Below are 26,004 nucleotides of genomic sequence, written 5' to 3'. Positions count from 1 at the left end.
CCCGCAAGGGAGTGTGTCTCCAACAACAGTAAATCAACCTGAAGTTTGGTTTATGAAATAGGCGAGGGTGGAGCTCATTTTTATTCTAAGCCCCATACGATGCGTGAAATGCGTTCGCATCAACGGGGTAATGAGGGTGTCAGTGTCCTTTCCCTGCACCGCCTGTGGTTTCCCAAGAAGATTTGGAACTCGAAAAAACCACAAAAATTGGAAAAGAAAAAAGATGTTTTCGAGCAAGAGAAAGGCTTAGCTAAGTAGAAGAAAAAAGATGTTTTCGAGCAAGAGAAAGGCTTAGCTAAGTAGGGGACACAAACTAGAGCAGATGAAACGTTTTACTAATCTCGGCAGTGTTTTGGATCAAGATGATCAGAGTAGCAGGGATAGAAGAAGAATTACGTTGGGCAAAGTAGCCTTTACACGGAGTAGGGAGTTGTTGACAGGAAGTTTAAAAAAAATTTAAGCGGAAAATTTAATTTGGAATTTAGTGTCGTACAGGGCGTTAACTCGGTCCTTCGCCTATGCTGATGGTGGTAGATTAGAGGTCCCCAAGAAGTGGGCGTGGAGAAGAATGTAGTAAGTAAAATGGACGCAAAGGGAAAGAAAGTAAGAAGAAACTAGACATGGGGAAGGATGAGAGAGAGATTTGCTGGGAGAAATCGTAATGATGTAGGAAAGATGGATGCAGAGCATTTTGATTGGCGATGGAATGATTTCAGGAAAGTGAAAAAGCAAAACTTATTACGCAACCGAGACATGGAGAGGAAAAGAATAGGCAAGTTGGATAGAATGTAGAGAAGTCCACTGTAATTTAGGGTCTAACCGCGACCGTAGGGTCGTGCTTTGTTTTGCGAGGCTTAGAAATATAGCGAGGTGTGCCTATCCAAAACCTATCTTAAACGGTTGGCTAACTACATCATAATCAAGCTGTTTGCATAAATATTAATCTGCAAATCTCAGTCGCTGCAACTGTCATGACAATTGTCTCCACATCCCCCTGCTGAGATTTGCTGTCTACCCCAACACTGAATACCCGATAATATATTCGCCGTCGATTTCTTATTTATCCGGTGTTCGAAGATTTCGTGATTGCGTGGATAGCGTGGCCATCGAATGGGTGATCTCGATTTATAAGGAGAAATAGCTTGAATCTGGCTAGTAAATAGCAAACCTTTTATTTATTGCTGTCCTCCTCCTAGAATTATTTAGCATGAATTTATGATAATTGATACAAATATAGTTATTACCGATTGTAATAATTTTCAATGATTTATTAAATCTTTACCATTAGTAACGAATATTTTTTTCAAATCTTACAACTTTTTGAGTTTTTTTTTAATTTTTGAAATTACAGACACAACCGCCATTCGAATTTGAGTATATTCGGCACTAGAGGCGATAAAAATCGACCGGAGACCGGACAGATCCTGGGAGCATGTGAGGTTTTAACACGATTTCGGGATATCACAGCGAATACTTCCGCAAAATAATACAAAAAGGATAGATTTCTAAAAAGTTATTAATCAATGATTTAAGCTTGACACTGAAAATTGCCGATGGTGATATTCCGAACAATACTATCGTTAAGGGAAGATCTCACACATTGACGTCATCCATTAGTGATGACGGGGAGGCAGTGAATCGACTTATCGCCGAATGTCGTCAAAACACGCGCCTAATGTGGACGAAATGACGACGGGATTTGGAGGGCGAAATCGACGAACTGAGATCTACGCGACAAGTGATTTACATCGCACGGTCATAGCAGTCTCTTCGCCTCAAGGACAATCATAAAACAAACGAGGGCACTCAAAGAGACAACACCGAAACTAGGCTATTTAACGAGTATCTTTTTTTTTAGATGAAGTCATAATTCTTGAGTCCTCGTGAGGGAAAATTACTCCAATACGAACGTGTGAATTTCAAACAACACCTCGCTTCCAATTTGATTCGCCAATTACCTCAGTTTTCGACGCATCCCTGGATTTTTCCCCCTCGATTCGATCATTACCATCGCGTCGACATCGAAACATTGAACATTTTGTCATCATCCACACATATATTTTACATATTATATCTTCGATACGTCCACCAAGTGCAATCAACCAGCTTGATCGATGGTAACATCATATCAATTGCGACCAATCCGAGATGCAGAAATAGGATTGAACGGGAGGGCAGTTGCGTACTTACGTTAGATGTTAAAATAAGACCATTACTTTTACTAAATTATTTTCCCGAGCTGATGTAACTCTTTTTAAATATATAATTACGCTAGGTAAGACGATGGAGATTTATCCTATCCATGACGTATTCAAGGTAATTTTTGGGACAACGTTGGATTGCCTTCTACGCAATAATAATACTTTATTCATTTTGAAAAATGGTACGACCATATTAAATGTCGTCAATCTGAATGTTACTTAATATATAAACATAAGTTCTTAAATGCGATGAAGATTGTCACAAAAGAATTCTCATCCGATGAGTTAAGTGGGTGAGCAAGTAATCAAGTATTTCTACCATATTCTTGAAACATCCGGTTTACACTGAGTAGGCAGATAGTTGTACAGTCGTATGTTCATATTATGAAATGTGTTGCAAGTTGATGACAATCTACAATAAGTAGTATTTAGATTTGATTTACCTCTTGTGGGGTAGTCATGGATGTGAGATCCTAAATGACAAGTTTCTAGATAAAACTTTCACTTGAATCAGAGCCTTATGTATCGCGAGAACAGTCTCATGTTATACGTGCGATATTCTTGCTTACATTTTTTCCAATTTGATTTCGAGGACACTTCTACCTGCCTTCACGCCGCCTGCAAACCCCGTCCTTCGTTCCTTCTTCCACCCCAGCGATCACCCTATAACGTTCTCCCTTCAATCACGGCTTTAGACATGTCTCACACTACCTCTTAAAATTTCCTCAACATACACTTTCTGTCACGGATACGAATACAAATTATTACGATTATAATGTTACACCTGTAGCGGTCAGGAATATTAATTTTTTTGTCTCTTAGTGAAATTTTATAATTTCCTGCAAAATTCAACTGTTGATCGGTTTTTGTACTGAGCTCATTAATTCTGCCTTAATATTCCCCAATATAACTATTGAGAGAGCGAGAGTCCCGCCGGTGAATCCGCACCCATCGCGACGCGGCGGAGGGAGGCGGTCTCGAGCGTTTTTGCCTCCTCCCGACCGGCGCCGAAAACGGTCCCGGCGCCCTCTCCGAGGCAAAAAACCAGCGACGTCGAGAGAGAGAGAGAGGGAATCCCCTCATCTCGACGCTCTCTAATGAGGCACTTCATAATCTCCAAGAAATCGAGTGGTGCTGGGATACGAAGATGGTGGGGGAGTGAGGATTTTCACTGGATGGGGGAGGAGAGGGGTGGAAATGGGTCGCCGTCGGTGGGCCGTCCTCATTCACCTCCGCCCAATCGGAATCGTTATCCCGCTCGCCGAAGCGACTGGATGTACTATCCTTTACGGCGCGTCCCTCGGGGTAGGAATTCGGGGAAAAACACGGAATCCACGTGTCGGGAGGGCCGACCAACGGAGGTAGGAAATCGCCAGCCATTCTTACTTCCACCACGACTCCTCTGGGCATGAAGAATTCCAAGTGGACGTCCTTCTAACTGGAGGGAGAGAAGAGGCCTTGTTCCCATTGTGGTGCGCCTCCGTTTTTTTTAATACCGTTTCAGTTATTTTTTTTAGATAAACGCACAAAAATGCTACAAAGGCGAATCTCATCCTGTTGCGATTTCCTGCCCCCCCCCCAAACCCCACCGTGGTGGTACATTTCCCGCCTGCGTATGGGATCTGATAATTCAGGGTGCGACAGCATAATCTGAAGATTTGAACGACAAAAGCTATGCAGCAAATCAGCAAGTTATGCTGACGGACAATCTATTTAATTTCTAAATGTTTGAGTTGACACAAAACTCGTTCATTATCTTTCTAGAAATTAAAATAATTTCAAAGTTGGGGAATGGGAAAATAGCATTCCTGTCACATGAACTAGGTGTGCAGTCATTGCAGTCTAGCCACATTTGTTGAATTAGTCGTGGCATTTAGTACATTAGTTGTGGCATGTAAAACATCTTTTCCACACACACACACACAAATAGTCTAAGGGTCATTGCCTTGTAGACCATTCGGACTATGACCCCTAGACGGAGACCACCAGGGTCTTTTTTGGGTACCGAATCTTCCGGGGAAGGAACAAGCGGGACAGGATAAAAAGAACTGCCTCCCCCCCCCCCATTTTATGCCCTGAAGCGTGAATTTCACACGTCGCAGAGATTCTTCGTACGAGTTCCCATTTTTCTCACCAACAGGCCTCACCTGTATCAAGCCAAATTTAGAGACTATGACAGCGTTTTTTTTACAAATTTAGGAGAAAAAGGAGCTAGGTTAGGTGCGATGTAGCATATAGTATAATAGTAAAAACTGACGAAGCGTAGAAAGATTTGTGGAAAGGGAGAGATAAAACCAAGTACGTACTAAAGTAACAAACGAACTAACTTATAAAATAAAAATAACAGCACAAAAAACAAGTTAGAAAAGTATTCTCTTTTTTAAAGAGAAGTATTGTTGAGTGGAACCAGCTACCTGGAGGATTGTTTGAGCCCTTTCCATGAAAATTAAGGAGTTTTAAGAATGGGTGTAAGGCGGTCACTGGACAAAGAACTGGGTGATAAACTTCATTGGTGGGTGATTATTATTTCAATTATCAAAAAATATTGTTCTGTACGTTATGTGGACGGCGTGATAAGTTGGATTGTAAAAGTTATTTTTTCCTAATGGTGCGTGATTTTGGACGGGCTATGATGTAGAACAACGCGTGATTGTGGACGGAGTGTGACGTTGGACGGTGAATTGATTTGCATGAAGTGAAGCTGGGCCATGCGTGATGGTACGGGTACGCTCGGGAATATCCATCGTCTTTAAATGTCATTTTTTTGGAATGTACTTTGTTGCATTTATGTTTTTCTTTCAGGGAATTAAAAGGGTACATCACTAGACCGTTGCTCCTGGACCATTTGCCTAATTGTAACGAAACTTACATAATAATAATAACTAAATAAAATCCGCTCTTGCGTACATCATCTTTGTTCCACAGTGATTCAATTCCTCTTAGTATATCTTAAGCGTCAACGTTTACGATTTCGTAAGGCGGTAATCCAATCGGTGGATTTCATCACCAAGACTGCTGTCCCCGAATTTTTCAAAGGAACTATATCTCTCAGTTTCGCATGAACTATTGTGTTAAGAGGAGATTCCACAGGGCAGGAATACAATATAATTAAATTATCACGACATCGTTAGCTGTGACTGCTGAGTGAGCACCTAAAGCTCTGAGGAATCCTCTGAGCTCTTCAAGAGGGCAATCCGCCTTCGCTAACAGGCTTAATTCCCGACATCCAACTGATTCACACAACTGGAAGCAATCTAGTGATATATTCAGGGCGAAGAAGCGAATTTCAAGTAGACCTATGGATGAAAAAAAGAGACTATGGAATGAACTAGCGAACTACAAATCACACTGTGGATTTGAAATAATTGGCACTCCTCACTCCTACCACCTTTCTCTTTGCCTTCCCAAATTTCGCATTAGAATTATTTTACGAGTTGCCTCCACTCGACCTTACCCGTGTACACACCTTGAGAGAGAGTTTGTTGTGGGCTGACAAGAGACTTCGTTAAATTATTTTGCGACGATAACTTGAGACAAGAACTTTTATGCTAACACGAAAGCGTTGGAGAAATGAGGATCTATGAAGCTTGTATTTTTTGGTAACCGGCAAGCCACCGCTAGGGTGTGTGGCAGGGGCTAAATAAACACCAGACTAATTTTGACCCGAATATTTTTACCCTTGCCGCGGTCGCAATACGTTATTCTGATCCCTTATGAAAAAATGACATCCTAAATCTATCTGTTGCACATTTAGTCCCTCGAATTAAGTCAAAGTTAGCAAAGTTAACTAAAGTTAGCGAGTTAAGTATAAGTTAGCTAAAGTTAGCGAAGGATTAAAATCAGTGTCCGTGTGTAGACTGGTTTTCGTATGTTGCCGCGTACATGGTGCGCCGAACCTTTTATCCCAAGTCGATAATGAAGTGACCGGTGACAGGATGGTATCGAATCCCCGCCTTTAGAATCTTCTATTCCCCCGGGCTATAACGAGCAGAGAGGTCCGCTTCTGCCGCCTAATAAGCGAATTTTGGTATCAAACATTGAATTTTAGATTTAAAAAAAGCTAAATTTATTGTTTAAACAGTTAGGTTGCGTCATAATTTGACGTTGTTCACTCAAAGCTAGCTGTGAGAACATTCTTTTAAATGAATTACGCGCAGAAAACAAATGCTGTTAAGCGACGCCCTACAAAATCTCAAAATGCGCTTCTCGGACGACATGCACAGAAACCTTCGAGTATAATCCGCTCTAATTTAAAGTAATACCCTTTGAAAACCAGTCAAGTGAAACCAGTTTTTATTTCATTTATACGCAGCTCAATTTTGACGACGGAATAGAGACAATAGGCGATCGACACCCGACTATAAGCGTGCTCAGTCCAAATGCTAAATTCCAACCCTGCCACTTCGCTCGTGTCTGAACGACAACAGTTCGCTGCGAAAGGCCTTCCTTCCCACCTAGGCGCCACGGGAAAATGTCGGCCGGAGGGAAGGCAGGCGCCCCCGATACACCTCGACCGCCTAGATCGGCCCGGGTTTCACGAGGTGTACGGTCATGGCCCGCGGTCAAGGTTACGGGCAAAACCTGTCGCTCGCTGCGCTAATATATACGCAGCGATGGTACTCGCGGTTGTAGTAGGCCGGCGGCACTCTCCGACGTTGTAAGTCCCTAGTCGAGTCGGCCTTGATCGTGATTAACGGAAATTATTTGCCCGGAGACAGCGGCAAAACCAGCAAAGACGTCTTAGCAGCATACTATTCCTACGCAAGTTTCTTTATAAAATATAACGTCGCGTACGAATCCAAAGCGTCACACAATTGGTGGAACTTGTGAGCGAGGAACACTTGAAATAACGAATATTATTAAAATTACGACGATGTAATTGGTATGAAAACAGAATCGCACGAGATTTTACTTCGAGACATGGGGAATGAATATTTCTATTCCTGAATCACGACGGAAGGCGAGAAGTTAAGGGGAAACGTGACTGGTGAACGGAGCGAGGCGAGAAATCCGCTTATTCGCGTACAACTCGTGACAGCAACGGTAGAGATTTGTTTGTCTCGGGCGTAACTTCATGGAATTTGCGTAACATATTGAAATAAAATGAAATAATTTTCTTTGTAATTCCACACACTTTATTTAACAAACACGACCCAGGTTTCGACGTTAAACGTCATCATAAGATGATGCTTACCTGATGAAGACGTTCAACGTCGAAACCTGGGTCGGGATTTTTTTAAATAAAGTGTGTGGAATTACAAAGTAAATTATTTCATTTCGACGTTAGAGATGATTACGGAAGAGAATTCGAACCACGGGCCGAAAACAAAATGATAACTAAAGATTAATAATGAGCAATTACCCTCATGGTCGATGAATTAACACCCCTGTGCCGCCACCCTATTTTGGATGGGTATCCGGATAAGAATTAAGACGTCAAGCGGCTCCGATCGAATAAAGGTTGATTCTTGACGAGCACAAGGTCGCACGCATGAAACGCTCGCTCGAACAAATGCAAGGAGTGGTCACAACGCGAAGGGTTAGAGTTACTCACCGCAAAAGGTTGATCAAGTTCAACTTTTAAGCCGTTAAGTTGCACAATAGCCAAGGGGAGCGTGGTTTCAAACCATCCAATGGCGAGAGATCAATTCTAAACGCCAGCGTCACCACTAGATCCGAAGGAGGGTGAACGAAACAAGTACCATGCTGGATATCAGTTACATGTGCGAAATAACGTGGACTTGATGCTAACGTAGACGTGCTAAATTTTTTTAAGACGCATGGAAAATAACAGCAAAAATCGACGATACTGAATTTAATTAAAGATTGAAAAAATACCAGCATTATCCCGTTTGTAATTTCTTAATTCGACGACGTCGGCAAAAATAATTCGCGAAGTTATGATTGGTCTCACTCGATTCCGTTCCCTTGAAGAAAGACCGATCGCATGTCCTTCGCTATCAAAATAACATCAATCTCACCAAAGTTCTAGTCAGACACAGCGGGGATTACATCCATAAATTAAGTTACATGATGGAGAAAATGCAACTATGGCCACGTCGCCCTCTTAAACCTAAGAAGAAACAGATGTTCGGGATTTTTCCCACGAAGAGTTCGCGAGCTATGCGGTAAAATAATTTTAAGGCCTAACAAATGCGTGCGAAACAACAGTAAATATGTCTGTTCAAATCAAAAACCTCTTCTAAAATTATTTCACAATGGTTGAAACGTTCTTCCCGAATCTGGTAAACTCGTAATTATCGATTTTTCTTACCTAATTATAATTCGGAAATTCATTCCTTATCACTACTACACTAACAAGTAAGTTCACGGTAATGACTACGACTTAGCAACGACAAAAACTTCACAAAACCGATATTAATTTGAAAAATTACTTTCTCCCCCCATCCACTCCCGTCAAGGAAATATACACAAGAATCAACCGAGAAATCGCGTACTTCCTTGGTATAAAATTAAAGGGCAAAACCCCGCTGGGAGGAATTCCCACATTGGAGGTTGGAACTAAGTTTTCTTTAGTGGCAGGTGTCTTTTGCGACGAGACACCCGCACCAGTAGAGACTTCCAGGGCATTAGGCAGACGCAGATGCTTAATACTTTATAGTGTCTCCAACAAACTTCCTCGGAATCCGGCTGTTCGTGGTGCATTGGCCCAGCAACCGGCGACTTCCCAACAACATAAAATATGCGGGAGAGCGATAGTGAGGGGTTAATGCGAAGCCGGAGGAACGGGATCTCGCTATGAGATAGGCCTGAGTGGACCACGAACTTCTAAGTTCCTGGAAGAACCGAAAAAAACCGGCGAATGAAAAAAAACGCTCCCTCGACCTCTTCCAATCGACCACGAGAAGAAAGCATTGTGCTAATCTCTATGCAGTCCTTAATTCCTGTCTCCATATCGTCCTCATACACGAGTGAAATCATTACTCTTGTGGCGTTTTTCTTTTTGCTCCATCGCTAACTTCTTTCCGGAAATCTTTTACTAGTTTTTAAACAAGAGAAATGCCTTTGCAAATTACGCAATGGCTTTCAGTAACCAACACCCAGGGTAGCGAATACAATACGTTCTATATAAATAATTTAGACAATGAGTAACCGATAGGGAGTGGTTCCTTTTGAAAAATCTTACAATCGAGGGTGCGAACATTATATTTGGGAAATAATAGCATGCCATGGTTCAACATCGCTCGCGTTCACGACCCTCAGAAAAGAGCAGGAAGATGAGGGCCGCGTGGAAATGGTCAATAACGGATTCAAAAAAATACATTTTCGCAATGCCTTTTAACATGGACAGTAATGAATATATTCCTCAATGGACGTTCGTTCAACGGGAAATTATCGCACGTGTTATCAAGTATCGGGGTCGTGGTAGTCCAGGGGTAGGGCGCTGGGCTATTGACCGGAGGGCCCGGGTTCCATTCCCTGGCAAGCCTCTCTGGGCACCCGCAATTCCACCCAAGATGTATGATTTTTCGGGTACCAGATATTCCTGGGAAACCATAACCGGCACAGGGAAAGTCACTGGCGTCCCTACCCTGTTGATTTGCGAATTTCACACGCCGTATAGGGCTTAGTACTGGGTGAACTCTACCATCACCTACCAAACCGACCTTCGGGTTGATTACTGTGTTTATGGTTTATATATATGAATAGTTATTTATGTATGTGAGCGAAGAGTTCACGCGCTTGTCTCCGACGGGAGTGAACGGATTAAAAATGAGAAAAAGCAAAAGAAGAATTGCTACGATGAGTTCCATAAAACATTCCACTATTTTCCTCTTCGCACTTCTTCTACAGTATATCTTCCTATAGCGCTTTTCCATCCGATGGCAATTACGATTGTTCCACTGATGAGAAATCCTTGACAAATCTTTTTGAAGCGCTAAGGCAAGGTTAAATTAATCGGATTTGGACACAGTAATAATTTATCGACACCATTGACACTTTGACTCGGGGCTTCAATGACGAAAATCTAAGAGTCAAAGCCAATTCATGGTCAATAAATTGAAGACAATTGAGAAAAATGGTAAACATTTTGTTGCTTCAATTGGGCTGACGTCTGTTCATAATTACGCTAATGTCCCTCGCGGCATACACAGCCCAGGCTTCACTCAAAGAGAAGTTCACTACTTCGTTCCGCACACAGTCAATGGTCAATATTTTAAAAAAGGAAAAAGAAATGTCTTCTTCTGAATTTCCACATTCAATTTTAAATACCCAAGTTTGACCCCGGTTACCTAAGTTCAATGCAATTTTCAAGGCGGTGACCTGTGGAATCCTTCGGCAATAAAAGTTTATATTAGATAATTAAATGGCTATAGAATTATTTTTTACAATGGTGCTTTTCCGCATAGTTCAGCACAAAAAAATCCGTTAATAAACATGTTTTGAGGGCAAGAAATTAATTTTTTACGAAATTCCTCACTATTTAATATATTTACGACAGATGTGAGCATACCTAGCAATGGACTCCGGTGGAGAACCCGAATTATGATACCTCTCCACAATTTTCAGGATAATTCTCCCAATTCCGTGATTTCAAGATTTCGTAGACCAGCAGGAGATGTGGGAGTGGGGGGGGGGGGAATCGGAAGTTTGGTGCGCAGACCATGCCATAAACGGCATCTCGATGTTCCAGGCCGTTTTCAAAGCAACCACCCATAACCGTCACGCATGGTTGCAACTCCCTGGAACGACGTCGCATTACTCCCTCAAACCTCTTAATAATTTTGCACAAAATCTTTGATTTAGGCAGTCGAGGAACTCTTTCGAGTCTTCATCCTGGCGCCAGGGACAAATATATTAATTCAGAATACATTTTTCAAAGTTGGAATAAATTTCAAAATTCAAAATCCACTCACAGATTGGAGGGGTAAACGATTTTAGTATTCTACAATATAGTGTCAACTGTTATGTCGGTAACAAAAGCACCATTTCCTCTTACAGTGCCAGTGTTCATTTCCTAAGTCTGAGTTCATAATTTACCACAAAATTCTTTAAGTCTTATACGCCAAAAAATCTTATGCGGACGGGCGGCTAAGATGTGACTTTAAACGAAGAACACAATGTATTTTTCCCTTGTTCTTTATTTTGGTACTACTAATTTCAACGCTTATGCGCCATCATCACGCACCTTGTGTTCTTCATTTAATGAACTTGAACTTCCATAGAGTTGAGCCAGAAACAATCGAATACGGCTAAGATGCGACTGTAACTAGGAGTTAATACGACTCGACTTTTCGAAACTTTGCAGAAATCGAATGCAGTATGTTTAATACAACTTTTTACCAAGAAGCAGTATATAATAATACTTATTCACGCGATATATCGTCAGGATACCACTGTTTAAACACTGTGTACATTTATACGTTCGTAGTTCAGTCGTATCTAGTGTGAGGCCAACGTTATCCGAACCCTTCCATCTCTCTCTCTCTCTCCCCCAGACACGAGGCGTCGTCACGCTGGTCCAAATCCCATGAACCGCGTGACGTAATTTATGGAGGTCGCCTTCAGAGAGAGAGAGAGAAAGAGATAGACTAGAGAGTGAGTAAAAAAAGAGAGGAAGACACTTACGATCACTGAACCGATAATGCCGTGGTAGGAAGAGGAGGATTCGGCGGCGACGACCCTTCCCCCGCCAGCCCCCGTGTCTCCAGGCGGGTGTGGAAGGGAGGCGGCCAAGGCTCAAAGACGCTCGCCGAAGACGGCGGAACGAACGGACCCCTTCACGGGGGGGGAAAGGGGTGGACGGATCGCGAAAACCCTGGGAGGGGGGGGGGTCACTTTCACCAGCAGCAGCACATCTGTGGGGCACTGCGGCGACGAAGAAGGGGGGTGTGGAGGATTATGAAGTCGCCGGTGGTTCACACACGCCGGAGGAGACGGGAGAAGCAAGACAACTGCCGCACAGGAGACACCACCAACTACGGACACCACCGACACCACGAGGCGATCTGCGCAGGAACCCAACCGGGGCGGGGCCGAGAGAGAGAGAGAGAGTGGTGGTGGAGGAGGAGGAAGGGTAACAAACCAACCACGCCACGCCCCGACACGACGACGGAATGGAGAATTAACGGGGAAAAAACCATCCAAAAAAAACCCCAATCAGAAGTAACGGGGAGGAGGAGATGAGTAGGAGCGAGAAGAAGGAGAAAAAAAACCAAAAAGACACTCACAAACACACACACACACGCAGAAATACACGAAAAACTTTTAAAAAAATAATTAAACAACACAATCGCACAGTCTCCTCCCGCGCTAAGAACAATCTCTCAGACACTTGTCTCTTCCCTTTGATTTCTATTCCTTCCGAGCACTGGCACCACTGGGACGGGTTACGTTACGTATGGCCGGCGGCACTGACGAACGAAATGGAATGTTACCACCACTCCCTCGTCCTTCCTCCCTCGATCACCGACGCGTGCGATATTAAACGCCTGCGGAGAACACCGCGAACACCTTGGGCAAGATTCGGAGGAATCCTAGACAAACGTGGAGGGGGGGGATGGGTGAATAGACTTGTGGCGTAGTCTGGCTGGAGTGGGGTGAAGATGGGGGTAGGGTGGGTCTGGTGTTAAGAGAGGGAGGAGAGGCGGTGGGTGTGAGATCTCTCCACCCACTTTGTGGCGAGGGGCGGAGACCGGAATGCGGGATCGGTTGCCTTGGAAACGGAGGGGGTGGTTATTAACTGCGGGGGTGGGTTGAACTGAAAGGGAAGGGGGTGTATGTGGGGGGAGGGGGGTGCCTGCGTGCGCCAACGATTCCCCTTTTATGGTAGACACACTACATACGATGCTTTCCAGGAGGGGGGGGGGGGGGTTGTGTTGCGCCTTGGACAAGGGAGGGAAGGCGAAGCGAAGTGGCTGTTCCGCACTCAAGAAGACAGACGACTTCGTGGTCCGCTCTCCGGAGTCAAGTCAGTCAGCGAGCGGTTGGGTCGGCGGAGACTTGGTCGTCGGCGCGGGAGAGAGAGTTCGAGTCGTGAGGTGCTTCCCGTTCGCTATCCGTGAGGAGACTGACTGGCTGCCTGCCTGTCCCGTTCCCCCACCCACTACCAACCCTCCTCCCGCCCCTCCGTCAGCCACGGCGCGTGAAGGAGCGAAAGGACGACTAGAGGGTTGGAGGGGGAGGGTGAAAGGGAGTGAGTGAGTGAGTGAGAGAGAGAGAGAGAGAGAGAGAGAGAGAGAGAGAGAGAGAGAGAGAGAGAGAGAGAGAGAGAGAGGAGAGGGGAGGCAGACAGTGGAGGGAACGAGGGGGAGAGGTGGAGTGGTAGAGGAGGGGCGTGTACGGGGGGACGCGTGCAATCGAAACGAGTCGGTGGAGAAGTGTGAGTTTGAAAGAAGGGGGAGGTGAGGGGTTGGTGGCTTCGGCGAGAAAGAGAGAGGCTCGCCTATTACTCTGCCCACTGAACAAAGCACTCCGGAATCCCCCTCCCTCCTCTCTGCTTCCCAAGCCGCCGCCGCCCTCTCGAGTGGACCAAACAAATAATACACCAGATATTCATTCCCCTCTGCCGGAGGACCCCAATGGCTCGCCGCCATTCATGGTGGGCTCTAATACGCGGAGAAATAAATTGCGGGGCGATCCTTCCGAATATATGCCGAGTCGATTTCTCGTCCCGGTTCGAGGAACGCACCCGACCCTTCTTCCATTAATTGCAATCCAGTCCGTGAGAAATATTTTTTTTTGGTGGAATGCTTAAATTTTATTTTTTCGTCCGGATATATTTTTTTTCGACCGACGACCGGTCAGAACACCCGAGGAAGATCTAAATGGAGTCATCAGCCAACAAAAAGGCTGTGGCTTTAGTGTCGTCTTAAATGTTGAGCAGCTCACGCCCAAATGTCAACTCGATCATCCGCCATTCTGTTTCCACAAGCCAATTAAAGTCGGAGGGTTTGGATTTGAAACTTTTTTGCAAACGAACGAAGCTATCATTTCTTTCCAAAAGTACGATTATTTTTCCTTCGGGAATACTATATTCATTTCGTCTTCTAAATATTCTACCGATTAAAAGTAAGTCCTGGACGATCACTAACGAAATGTATTGCTAAGAATCACGAAAACTTTCTTCTGCTTTCTCTACATTATTTCTTTATTCATTATTTCATTTACTTCTGCGTGCCTTAATTATGTCTAAAATCTTACAATATATCTACTTAAGAAAAGATTAATTGAAAAAAGTTAATGGTGGAGGATGATTTCCTTAAACGAAACAGTTCACACGCAAAAAGAAACTTGCTAATAATAATAAAAAATGGAACATGACATTCATCCACAAGTGAATATTATATTTTTTTAATGGCTCATTTGTAAAAAAAAGATTGCTTGTAACCATTGTAATAAATTTCCTATAAAAATGATTCCAGTCGTTTCAATAACTTCTTAATTCACTTCAGTCAATTGCGTACTTATCACCGTTACTTCAGCAGCATTTCTAACTTTAAAGCCAAAATTCATTACAGATACTCGAATGAAGAAACGCATTACTCAAGCACAAACACAGTTGATTTTAACATTTTACAAACATATTCTAATTACGTATAAACATTATAAATTGTAGCAGGTCACCGCCGATAGTAAAAATGCAGAGGTTACTGAAATCATTTGGAAAGGCAGGCGTCTATTTGGAAGTTTAATTCCCATTTCATACATGCATTCATAGGGCGGTATCCAATATCTCGGATACACGATGCATTTCGGTAATGTTCTAGGTATTCTAGTACGAGAATTTGATTGAAAAAGATGAAAAACGAATTTTTAATAAATTACGTCAAATCACATGAGATAACCGCAATTTGGCCATGTGGTACCATTAACCCCTTTAAGGTAGGAACCCCCCCCCCCCATCGATTATGTATATCCTAGTTTCAACTGTTTTACTCTTTTAACAAACGCGCTCTAACATTTTAATTGAACTTTTAAGGTTAAAAAAATAAGATACAAAAGTTACATCACTTAACGAACGTTTATTACCTGACTTAATCATTCCTAAACGAAACACGTTAGCCAGAATGTTTGCACCTGAAGTCATTCCTTGAGCTCCACAGTTCTCAGCGGAAGAAATGAATCTGGAGGGAGAATGGGGAGAAAGGACGACGGAACGCATAGCACGCACTCTATGGCAAAAACGAAGTTATGTTGCCGCACCTTGTAAACGAGCGTGTGTGTATATATATATGTATATATATATAATTATACACTTCGTACGCTGATGAAGGTGGCTTAAACCACTGAAATATTAAAGTGAGTGTTTTCTTTGTCATAACTTCATATTTTATATTTTGTCACAGTTGTTTCTATATATATATATATATATATATATATATATATATATATATATATATATATATATATATACAGAAACAGATATAAGGACTCATATATACTCATATATACAGAAACAGATATAAGGAAAAGGGATAGGAACACATATAAAGGACGAACACAATAAAGGTGGGGAAGGCGGAATCGAACGGATCACAAGAGTAAAAATATTTCCTTGACCGGGACTCGAACCTCGGATCTTTCCACTTGCCGGGCGGATGCTCTTAACCACTTGATCTATCGAGGAAACGTAATTTACCCTGAGAGCATCGCTCTAGAAGTTGGAGACTACGACGGGAGGATGATAAAAAGAAGCAACATTTTGCTGACGAAGGCGAGAGGAGATCAGCAGAAGACTAATTCTCAACAGTCGTTTAAACCAAGTGATAACGATGACCAATAACTCCACATTTTTGCTGAGATCTGCCCAATTGTTATAATTTAGATGAAGGCTTCACGAAGTGGTAGCTGGATGGGGAGGATAAAATATGGATATAAGTTTGCGGAGATGAAAGGTGGTGAGAGGCGAAGACAGGGCCCGGGCCGGAATGGGGGGGGGGGTCGGGACGAGCGTCGGTCGGATCCCTAACTTCAACAGGAGGGAATAGCACCACCGCGTCTCCCCCAATTTGGCCAAACCCTCGTTATTGCATGAAGTGAGACGTAATTCAGTTACAAAGGTTTCGAATACGACCTCAGAATAAGCGTTACTTTTTTTCAAATTTTTCAGGGTGAGACCCACGAATTTTTTTTCCTGTTTTCTCAATTTAACGTAGGTTAACCTGCAGACAATTCCGTTCACTTCTTAAATCATAGAAATAAATTGATATATTAATTATGCATAATGCGCGTAAACACGTAGAAATGCTATCCCTTCAGCCATTGGGTACGTAGCGATGGGGATAATCACTATTCAAGATATGACACGCAAATAGTGCAACGTGACGACAGCTCCAGGAATTTTTTTTCCATTTACACGTCTTGCGGTTATTTCAGAGGAACCAGCATTACATATCTATAAGCATTGACTGCCATGAAATTAAATTTCCAAATGGTCCCCAATAGAACACGATTAAAAGTACATGTTGTTTCAAATTGCTCACCCTCCTCTCACTGCAAAAACTTGCAAGTGGTATTTGGCGCCATTTTCGGTCGCCGTCGAAATACATCATGAGTCCAATTCATTATGATGCAATACATGCAAAACCAACTCCAATTTCCATATATTCAACAGATTCAGGCGAGATGTAGTGGAAGTTCGCCATTATGAGAAAACAAAATTTGCACTTTTGAGATTGTTCGATGAACTGAAACGCGTCGGACGCTACCAATAAATCTGTGGAAAAATGCAAATTTTGTTTTTTCAATTTCTATCTCGATAATAGCATTAATAAGATAATGAAACAAAAAGTTTTCAATTAATAATTTTTCTTTGCACCTGAAGTATTATTATCGAGTACTATCCACACTTTAGGGGTGCAATTTCAGAGTGGGTCATACGAAGCGACGTTGAAAGTGCCAACTTTAACTAACAATTATGCAAATAGTAGCTCGGGAAGCCCATTTTTTATATCATCCCAGTGGATAAACGTTTTTCATAGTTGGCATAATGAATTTTAAGAATATGTGGTATAGTTGGCACTGGGGCCAGCGCCACCTTAAGAAAAGGGAGGTACCGTCTTCATCCCCACGAATGGCATGCGGCTAAGCCTGAATACTTGACACAATCCCAAATATTTAAACGCCAGAAATATTTATGCCAGTTTCACCAAAGGTGCAATAATTTCAGCGGGCTTGACGACCATTAAAAAACCAACACGTCGCAGGGGAAAGATATACTATCTCACGATCGCGAAACCTTTTCATTTCTCTCATTTCATCATTAATACCGAATACTACCGTATTCTGCGCAACTTCATCTATTCCTCAGGCGTTGTTCAACTAGCTGAATATATTTCATCCTCGCGTAACACAACGTAAATGATAGAAAACGGCTTCTTCTGGACAATACATAACAAATACACGGATCTGACCGTTACTGGTTGCGTGCGTGCGAGGACGGCGCGTTCGCTAACTCTTGGACGCAAGACGGCGTGGCATTTATCGCCCCAAGGAGTTAAAGGGGGGGGGGGGAGTCCAAGCACACCACTCTGCGAATAAGAAGCCAATGAATTTACATAACCCCCACCGCTCTTCGGAAGAAGCACCACGTCTAGGCCTCGCTCTAGCGTCTAGGAACTGTCCGAGCGTCGTCTAGACGCTCGGACAGTTCCTCCGGTATAGAACGAACATCTTGATGAATTTCTGTAGAACTTCAAATATACCATATGGTGGTGTTACTGCGGCACTAGCCTTCAGGAGAGTCTGATTCTGCAGAAAAGGATCAGAATAATGTTGTCCGACCGCGCAATGGGGAACAGATATTTGGATCAAAATTAGTCTGGTGTGTATTCACCCCCAACCACACACCCTAGGCTTGGCCTTGGCTTGCAGAGCACCCAAAATACTAAAAAGATACTAAAAAAGGAATTTTTCCAGCTTGCATTGGAGAGAAAACCTCACGGAATCACTTTTATTCAACTTCAACGAGGATGAAAAGTCTCGGCACCTTTTATGAGTTTTTTTTTATTATCGAGGATGATTTCCAATGTCTGTGAAAAAAATTAAACTATGTTACTATTTTTCGCTTATCTTCTAAGTTTCCGGGATAAACCCTTTTTACTTGTAATCCTTAACTATTTTTAGGATTGTTCCTAATGTGAAATAGAAAAAAACAGACGTCCAGTTGGTCACTTGGTAATTGGGCAAATTTTGAAAACAGTTATAAAATATAATCTAATCGAAGGCGCAGATTATAATACAAGGACAGAGTAATACACTGATCTAGCTAACCCAACTACTCTTCTTCAAGACATGCAACGAACTGATAATAAATTCTTTTCACACCAGAAGAAACATGACATTTGCACCGTCTTTTGAAACTCCCCTCGCATTTTAAGAAGAATAATTTTAAAGAAAGGCTTTGAGTGATGCAACTGAAATAGCGGAGTAACTTCGCAGCGTACTTACGGATTAGCAATGGCAGAATAGCTCTTATCTTTAAATATTGATAACAGAATCACAACGATTCCTTTAACTGATATTTATTGACGACCGTGGTTTTTCACGACTAAGTCTGGTGCTGTTAGACATCAATACCACACAGAGTTGATATACCATGGTCGTCAATAAATATTAACTGTGGAATTGCTCTATTTATGCTATCCATACCAACTGAGAAATACCACCGAGTAACGGCTACAACAGCGTCATCTACCTTTAAAGGTTAATATTTAAACGGAATGGTTTCCAAGGAAGATTTTGCGGATTCACAATGAGTCTTCAAAACAATATGCATGGTCTCGTGGTAACGGTGACTCACGGCGCCATCGACGTCGTTTGGAGGTGGAGAAAAACATATGCACTTCATACGACGGTCATCCGGAAAGTAGTACCCGTTCGCGAAATAAAGACACAAAAGTAAATATTAACAAACATAAAAAATTTTATTTGAAAGAGGATACTTTAAACTACTTCTCAACATAATCTCCAAGCAAATTAAGGCATTTGTCATAACGTGTGACAAGTTTCTGTATTCCTGCTGCATAGTCCTTCGCCGCCAGCTCATTGAGATACGCGAGGGACCCATCTTGCACAAATTTTTGCATAATGCAGATGGTGTTTAACAATTTCATGAACAATTGTTCGAGAAACATTGGGAAAATGCTCACAGATGTCATCAATTGTGACGCGCCGATCGTTCCTCACGAATTCGTCAACTGAGCTCACCAGTTGGTCTGTAATGACAGACGGTCTCCCCGAACGCTCATCGTCGTGTGTGTTCCCCCTCCCCATGTTGAAGTTGCGACACCACCGCCGAACAGACGACTCGTCCATTACATTGTCTCCATACACCTCCTTTAATTGGCGATGAATATCACATGGGCGAACGTTTCTTGCATTGAGGAATTTAATCACTGCCCTCACTTCACAACTGGCGGCGTTCTCAATTTTTTTAAACATTGTAAACAATCACAGAAACAACACAGGCAATGCTAGCGTCACGCAACTTGGCTCAGAGAAGGCAGACAAGCCACTGAAGCTATCTGACCTCGTCCAGCGGCTACTCGCGTCGTCAGCACTTCATGCGGCACGAACGGGTACTACTTTCCGGATGACCCTCGTATGAAACATGTGAGGGCGATACCGTCGCATTAAAACGACCCCTTGTGCTATATAAAAATCAATCTTTTGCGGCCCAGAGGACGAGATGAAGGGCCGTATCCGCCATGTTGAGCGCCAACGTTGGAAATAATTCCGCGCAAAACATTTCCCACGTGCCAAAGATTGTCAAATAGGCATTTGATTTCAAGTCGCTGGAGCAAACCTGGGCCAAGAGTGCGCGGCGGCCAAAAGAACGTGGGCGAACTAACAATCTCTTACATAAGATTTCTATTCACGAGTTCACCATATGGAAACATTCCTTGCACAAGTCATGAATGGCGTCGTTGATGGGATATAAATAATAATTATTATTATTATTTACTGAGAGAGGAATAATACTTTGGTGACCACCAACGGCGACACAAATACGATCATTCACTTGATACTGAACTTAATTTACAGTTACAGACCGTAATATATGGAATTAATGGATTTGTGATACGTAAGTAATTGAGAAATCATGCTGAAACAAACATCAGTTTGTAAGGAAATCACCATTATCGCATGTCGCATATATTATTCCGACCTATATGTAACAACAAATCAAAATTTAAAAAAAACATGCCGAACACGCACTGAAAGAGAAGAGAAGAAGATACGCATCGTTTCGATCAAAAAACGACCAGCCAATAAGAACAAAATGCAACACTTTAATAAGCAATACGTGCGAAAGCATTAAGAAGCTTATTTATTGGCTAAGCAGCAACAGAAATACTATTGATTATGAATATTAATATGGGAAGATGTAAACCAACGTTGGCTACACCGAATCGACGATATCGCGAAAATAACCTCAAACGAACAAGAGCTATCTCCAGGATAATTAGCCAAGGAATATAAAATGCTCATTTTATTATTATTATTATAAATAATATACCGGTTAAGGTAGGCTTCCGATGGACACAAGCTACTAAACGGTACAGGCGACAATTCATTTGTCTCTCCCAAAACACAATCTGACATCCAACATTACAATAAGCCGCTCTTCAATTCCGAACACTTGAAACCTCCCTTCATTCCTTCCAACATCCCTATCCTAAAAAACTAATTATGTGAACAACATTCTAAACATGCGAGCAAAAATTATCTTTTTTATGATCAAAATAATTCCGATTCATTTTTACTCGGTTCTGACCAGAGATATTTTTCATAGCCAGTATTCGGTCGACGACGTATACACATACTACAAGCATTATGATGCATTAATGTAAGTATGCTGGTAGGAAGGTCACAAAAGCAACGCCAAAAAGCGATCGCTACGAGTTTTAAATCATATGACGTGAATATTAAAAACAGTGACCTCTAAACTAGTGAAATTTTAGGTTCATCGAAAAAATCTTTTCCTAACTCTTTCATAGAGTTTTCGACTATTCGATAAAAACGGTAGGAGAAATTAAAAATATAAGATTCAGGAAGTCTGATAAATATCGTAAAAACGATCAGAAGGCGCAGTTATGTTCACTAAGTCCCGTGACAGTTCGCATTCAAACTTATCCGGCCACATGAGTAGCTTTCCAACCCCATGATTATATATTGTCATTAGTTCTATTCGTTTTTAAAAACTTTGGGACACTTTACGATTATTAGATAATCGGAAAGTGCATTTGCATCATTGCAAATACGTAAGATAATTATTATTAAATTCATAGAATTTTCCTCCTCGGATAATATGAACGTAAAGAACAGCTGGAAAAAAACCTTTTTTTTCCTCAATCCCAGAAAGTCATTTCATCATACTCCAGGGAGTGAATATTCCTCTCTCTCTTTCTCTCTCGTTCGACCGGATGCAGTCGAAAGTCGGAAATTCGAAGACAAAAGACATTTCATAATAAAACAATCCTTAAGGATAACAAAGCGCCTCTCAGAACTCCTTCACGGAAATTATGACATGTGTGATTAATGTCTTCTTGCGAGTGAATTTTTTCAAGAAATTAAATTTACTCGTCTTCCTCCACCCCTTCCGATGAAAGTTTGCGCTCCCACTGATGCGTATTTATGAAGTTACAACCTTCGTAATAGAGATGACTAAATACCGCCTTTCGACTCTATGATGATGAATACTGATGACGGTCATTGAGAATGAACTTTTACTCAGGAAAATTACTAATATTTCCGATGCTACGTGCACCGCGCTGAATTCAATCCGACTTGTTTGGAATATTTTAAACGCACCACTTACTGGTGCATTCCTTTCTCACACTTACTACGTCAAGCGACACCATTGGAGCCACTACATCTTCCGCAAAAATTCTATCAACCCTTCCATTAGATTTGGAATAATATTTCAATGCAACAACTTCAGATTATAAAAATCATTCGCCTTGATTTTTACACTATGAAATTTTTGCATTGAAATGCATATTGGCGGATGACACCGTTAAAAAATACTGTTGCGGCATCTTCCGCATTTTTTCCGGAATTTGGAATGACACTCAAGATATTTTTATGCCGCAAAAAAAATGTATTTCAAATCCAAAGTTGGTTCCAAAAATATTTTTTAAAGAATTATTTCATCACCGCAGAAACAAAGTATCTTTCGTTATATATCATGCATATTCGCTACTTTCGTTTGCAATGGAACGATATGGTACATGGAACAAGACAGTACTGTTGCCACAGGATCGAAACACTGAAAAGAATCCGTAAAAATGTCATGAAATGATTTGAAAAAGTCAAAAATCCACCCACTTAGATGAACGAATTCTCCCCGAACATTTTCTCGCGCCACAGCGATCGATTCATCCGCTACGGATATCCATCTGAATTTCGGGTTCCTCGACTGGGTAATGGACCAGAGTAATCAACTCTTGACGAAAGACGGGGGGCCCCTCCGCTAGGGGCGGATCATCGGTGCGGAGTTTCAACAAGGGCGGACACTCTGGGTCGAAGTCGCGACCACTCCTGTGAGGCCAGACGCCAGTCTATCTCCCTCCCCTCCCCTAATACTACTTTTCCACCCTCTTCCAATACTTACTCACCCCCCCTTTCTTTCCCTCCGGAAGGGAGGGGTGAGGGGGAGGTGGGACACACCAACACCCTCTCTCTCTTCGATCCCACGGCCGTTTCCCCACCCGCCACAACCCACCCCCACCCTCTCTCTCCCTACCAACCCCAACCCTTTTCATCCCTTGACATTCTAATACCGCCGTCGCCTTCTCACCCCCATCTCCTTTCCCCAAGGCCACACACCTCCCTCTCCCCCAACGCACCCCCCCTCCAGCCGGAGGTTCGCCGCAGCGGTCTCTCCCACCCTCCCCCTCACCATGCCAGTCAGTCTGTCTGCGTGTCCTTTATCCGGCGCGTCTCATCTTCCGCTCGAACCACACCCCTTGGTGAGGGGGAGGGGGCGGTGGGCTGCGATGGATGCACCCTCCCTGCCACCAACTACAAACAGCTCGGCACGTGCAATACCCCCACCCCACCTCCTTGTTGTAAATAGTCTCTCCGGTTAACGAGTCACCGAACTTTTCGACCATTAAGCCCTTTCTACGGATTTCTCAACTTCTAATATTAACCATTGCGTCATAATATACGTAATATATTTCCTAAAACCAGAATTTACAGTATTTTAAATTTAATAGGCCCGCTTCATTCGGAGAAGGCAGGCCATTATTTTTAGAATCAACGGGATGTTAAACACTACGAGAGTGGGTAGGAATAATGGGTAAGCCAGACAGAGGGAGGGAAAGAATAGGATTTCCTAAGAAATTAAAGGAGAGAGAGAGAGAAGGGCGTGAATCAGATGACAGAATCAGTCTTAGGTAGATCAGACCACAAAGACAAAATAAGGGAGATAGATTCCAGGACAGATAGGTACAAATACTCATTCTTTCCCCGAACAATCAGAATTCATAATAGTAAGAAACCGAAGTTACTTTAGAAATATTGAAAACATTGAATTTACAAGTCGGAGCAAAGTTAAACGCTGCAAAGCTGTTAGGTATACTTTCAGGTGCATGTGTATGTAAGATGTAGATTGAGTGTTTGCATGTGTGGGGTGTAAGTGTTCATGCATGAATGTATGCCATGTTTTTTTTGTGGATATATGATTTTGTGGTTATTGCATGCGGTTTTTTTTCTTTTTCTGTTCTAAATTACGGGTGGTGTCCTAACACCCCCCGCCACACGCCCTTGCGGCGGCTTGCGGGGTATTAAGTAGATGTAGATGTAGATGTGTGATGCAAACGGTTTTCACGGTAAAAACCTCTCAGAAATACGAAGAGCCTTTACGTAACGTCATCAAAAGAACTTCTTACTTCTTATAAAGCGTTTAAGATAAAAGTAAATAGCGTTAAAACTAATGATTCTTCAGGTTTACATCCTTTCTACAACCTCTCTCAAAACCGTCAGAAACGCCTTTCCTTCTTCTCCCCCCCCCCCACTTAGTGCCTCTCCCACCTTACGTTCTCCCCTCTTATCACCGTTACCATCTCCCTAATCCTCCCCCTTCACTTCCCCTATCTTCCTCTCGAGCAGTGGGACCCGTTAACATACAAAACCTGAGATATTAAAAAATATATCGTGAGGCATTCAGGAAAAACATCGTCAATTTCAAGATGAAGATCTTCAAGTAGTGACACAGAGAATTCATACTCTTGAGGCGAAGAAAAGACCATCAATGGAAAGCCTCATACGAAAACCAAAACATCAGAAACTGTGATTCGAATCGTGGAGTTAAGTAACAGGGCACTAGCTTGCAGGGTACTAATATAAATAAATCCCTTTTTTAAAAGGGTATTACACCAATTGAGAAACATAAAATTTTAAGCGTGATTCATGAGCATCTTGGTAACGCTTTGGTGCATCAATTGAAAATATCTGAATATACGATTCCGTAGTTTCATCAAAATGGAAACAAGCTTTCCATTTCGGCCAAATGGCGTCCGATACTTGTTGCTACTCTGTGCGTAAAATTTCAAAATATTGCCTCCGCAATTGTTGCCCCTTGAAATTTCAACTAATGGTTAATGATATTTATGCCTGCAAATTATCATTAACCAAGTTCATTGACAATGCCTTCATTACTTGTGGATCCACTCGATTCCAGCAATACATTGTAATTGTCTTCCAGTACTTATTACATAAAGTCTCTCGGTTCTCCGTAGATCCGTTTTCCTATCATCATACCCGGTATGAAATTCTTTTTAAGATGATTCGCAATCTCTCGTAATTCTTTTCCCCAAACAATTTTAACAGCATCGAGTTATTTCCCTCATAACTCTTACTACAAAGGTAATGCGATTTTACAAAAAGAAAAAGCCTACGTTAAACATTAAAATAGGAGGACAAAAACTAGAGCAGGTAGAACAGTTTACGTATCTCGGTAGTGTTTTGGACCAACACGGTCAAAGTAGTTAGGACGTAAGGAGAAGAATTGCGCTAGGCAAATAGGCTTTCACAAGGAGGGAGTTGATGACAGGGACGTTGAGTAAACAGTTTAAGTGAAAACTTTGATACGGAGCGTAGTTATGCATGGCGCTGAAAATTGGTCACTGAAGCGGGAGGATAGACGTAGATTGGAGGCTTTGGAAATGTGGGTGTGGAGAAGAATGGAGAAGGTGAAATGGACAGAGAAGAAAACAAATGAGGAAGTACTTGGTATGGTGGGCGAAGAGAGGGGTTTGTTGGGAGATATTACTAAGGAGGCAGGAAAAGTGGATGAAGGGGGTGTTGACCGGCAGTGGGATGTTGAAGACTGTGATAGAGGGGAGAATGTTAGGCAAATGAGGAAAGGGAAGGAACAGGATAGGGATGTTGGACGGGATGAAGGGAGGAAGGAAGTAAACAGAGATGATACATGTATTTGAACACTACATGAATCTACTCAGTTGCGACATCCTCAACTGAATTAAGGCTAAACATAGATGTCTCCTCGTATTTATTTCCTCTGCGAACTAAATCGACTTGAAAGTATCGCGGACACTTTCCGATTGGAGGGTGAGCCATCACAGTTTTATTTGTAAACAAAATCAAAATGATTCATTTCTCTACGTGCAATGGCGGGTTGATGTTATTTTAAAACACCATTCAATACCTTAAAAGTAAGCAAATATTTACAGTTCTCTTTGCGGGTATGCTAAATGGAAATTATTAGCTGAAGTAGGGATTGGGACATCAGAGATGATCAATATTATTATAACACAAGAGGTTAAGGAAGATCACTCCATTCGGAGGCAATAATGGAAATACAAATCGT

General features: G+C 42.3%; 1 protein-coding gene across 1 annotated transcript in view; it reads right to left on the bottom strand.

The window, feature by feature from the left end:
• GckIII (Germinal centre kinase III) overlaps nucleotides 1-13,221 on the bottom strand; it is a 313,921-nt gene extending 300,700 nt beyond the window's left edge. Inside the window, exon 1 of the mRNA XM_071598003.1 lies at nucleotides 11,793-13,221. The gene's annotated coding sequence lies outside the window, so the exon portion shown is untranslated. The remainder of the gene's footprint in view (nucleotides 1-11,792) is intronic.
• Between the last annotated feature and the right edge of the window lie 12,783 nt (nucleotides 13,222-26,004).

The sequence above is a fragment of the Hetaerina americana genome, unplaced genomic scaffold (genome assembly GCF_022747635.1).
Source record: "Hetaerina americana unplaced genomic scaffold, ioHetAmer1.1.p SCAF_9, whole genome shotgun sequence".
NCBI lineage: Eukaryota > Metazoa > Arthropoda > Insecta > Odonata > Calopterygidae > Hetaerina > Hetaerina americana.
Note: the sequence above shows the minus strand (reverse complement) of the source record. Positions and strands in the feature narration are given on the sequence as shown.